The 2,243-nt window shown below is 47.1% G+C and overlaps 1 pseudogene; it reads right to left on the bottom strand.

The window, feature by feature from the left end:
• Positions 1-523: 523 nt before the first annotated feature.
• LOC132243110 (elongation factor 1-gamma-like) lies at positions 524-1,838 on the bottom strand (annotated as a pseudogene).
• Positions 1,839-2,243: the final 405 nt, after the last annotated feature.

The following is a 2,243-nucleotide window of genomic DNA, read 5'->3' as shown; positions in this document are numbered from 1 at the left end:
GTGTTGGCCTTTTTGGGTTCATCTTGTTTGGGACTCTGTGAGCTTCTTGGACTTGTGTGATGTTTTTCCCCTGAATATCAGGGAAGTTTTCTGTCATAATTTCTTCACATAGGTTTTCTATTTCTTGCTCAGCTTCCTCTCCTTCTGACACCTCTATTATGCAGATGTTATTTCATTTTGTGTTGCCCCAAAGTTTCCTTAGGTGCTCCTCTGTTTTTTAAGTTGTTTTCCAGTTGCTGCTCTGCTTGGGTGTTTTTTCCTACCTTGTCTTCTATCTCACTGATGTGGTCTTCCACTTCTTCTAGTCTACTGTTGATGCTTTCTATTGTGTTCTTTAATGCAGCAATGTCATTTTTAATTTCTTCTCCATTCTTCATTTCCTCTTGATTTTTACACATATTATTGAATATGTTTTTCATCTTTTTCAGCATCCTTATGACCATTGCTCCCAATTTTTTTTTTTGATGTTCAGTTTCCTTTAATTACCCCCAGATCCCTGGAGGACAGGTACAGGCAGCTAGGCGATGGCAAGAGATGTTCACTTGAATATCTTGCCCTGATTGGAGGCTTTACCCATGTGTTGGAAGGCCCCCTCCCAGCAAAAGTACTCTCGCACTAATGTCTGTGTCTCTGCTCTGCTGGGATCCAGCTTCCTCCACGTGTATGATTCATAGTCCACCTACCAGTCTGGACTCAGCAGAAAGGCAAGCTCATGGCCTTGGAAGACCCAGACTTCAGAAATGGAGCTGCTGTTGTTGGTTTCAAAGAGGATGATACTGGCAAAGGCATTCTTCCTTAGCTTGTCCAACCGCTGGAAAATTCCAGCGATGAGGTTGCAATTCATGAAGGTCTGGGTGTGATCTTCAGGGAAGTGGTACTCAGAGTACCTCAGGGACCAGCTGTTCTTACCAAAGTGCTCCAAAAAGTATGGCAGCACCACTGACAGCGTGTCCTCATTGGAGTACTTGCACTTGAATTCATCCAACACAAAGGTACTCTTGGGCAGGTGAGTAAAGTGTTCCTTGGCCATTGGCTCTCCCGCCAGCGCCTGCTCACACTTGTCCATCTCCTCCTTGGGAGCAGGTGCAGTGGCCTTTTTCTCCTCTTTCTGCTTGGCCTGGGGCTTTGGCTTCTCCTCCCAAGGTCCTTTCTCCTTCTGAGGGGTGTCCCTTTTAGGCTGGCTCTCTGAAAACTTTTTAGCATCAAGCTGGGCCATCTTCTCACAGAGCTTCACCTCCCCCAAGACAGTGCAGAACTGGGGCTGGTTAATGCAGGTGAGGAACCAGTAGTTGGTGTTGGGGAAAGCCTGGCAGAAAGATGGCTCCAGGACATGCTTATAGAGTCACAGTAGGGTGCAGACAACTGTGATGTCAGTCAGTGTCACACGTTTGCCCACCAGAAAGGTCCTTGTCTTCAAGTGAGCATCCAGCAGCACTAGTATTTGCCTCATGTCCTCTGTGGCCTGTTTGTTGTAGTGCATGATGCCCAAGGTGGGGAATACCCAGGTACTGGCTGGGGGTACTATGTCATTATCAGCAAAGCTCACCCATTGCACCACCTGGGCTGCTGCTTCTGGACTACTTCCCCACATGTTCTCATTGCTCACATATTAGGCAATGGAATTGCTCTCAAATGAACAGAATCACCATCACCTTCAAATGATGGAACCTTGCCTGCAGGAAACTTGCAGAGAAATTCAGGAGTGTGGTTGGTTTGGCCAAAGTGGAAGTGGTGTGGTGCAGAGAGTATGTGGACCTGAGCCCCGCTTACTGCATGGTGATGAGGGCCTTGAAGGCTCTCCAGTTTTCAGGATATGTGTACAGAGTCCCAGCTGCCATGGTGATTCTGCAGAGAAAGCAGATGGGATTCTGTCACTATGAATTCTTTTTCTGACAAATTGCTTGCCTCCATTTCATCTATTTCCTTTTCCAATGATGCCTCCTTTTCTTACCTATGGGGGCTGTTTCTTTGTCTCCCCATGTTCACTCCTTTCAGGGTGTCTGGTTATGCAGCTCTCTCTCTCCTTCATTGTCTCTCTCCAGGTGATCTTTGAACTTTCTGTTCACAGATTGCCTCACCAGCTGTGTTTAATTTGCCAGTTATGGGTGGGTGTTACTTGATTCAGCTGTTCCTTCTATCTTCTCTGTGAGAAGGTGCAGGACCCAACTGGGTATTTGGCCGCCACCTTGTCTCAGTGTTTGTGGGTTTGTAGCTGGTCCCTGGGCATTGTGGTTGTAGGGTCC

The sequence above is a fragment of the Myotis daubentonii genome, chromosome 1 (assembly GCF_963259705.1).
Source record: "Myotis daubentonii chromosome 1, mMyoDau2.1, whole genome shotgun sequence".
NCBI classification, from domain to species: domain Eukaryota; kingdom Metazoa; phylum Chordata; class Mammalia; order Chiroptera; family Vespertilionidae; genus Myotis; species Myotis daubentonii.
Note: the sequence above shows the minus strand (reverse complement) of the source record. Positions and strands in the feature narration are given on the sequence as shown.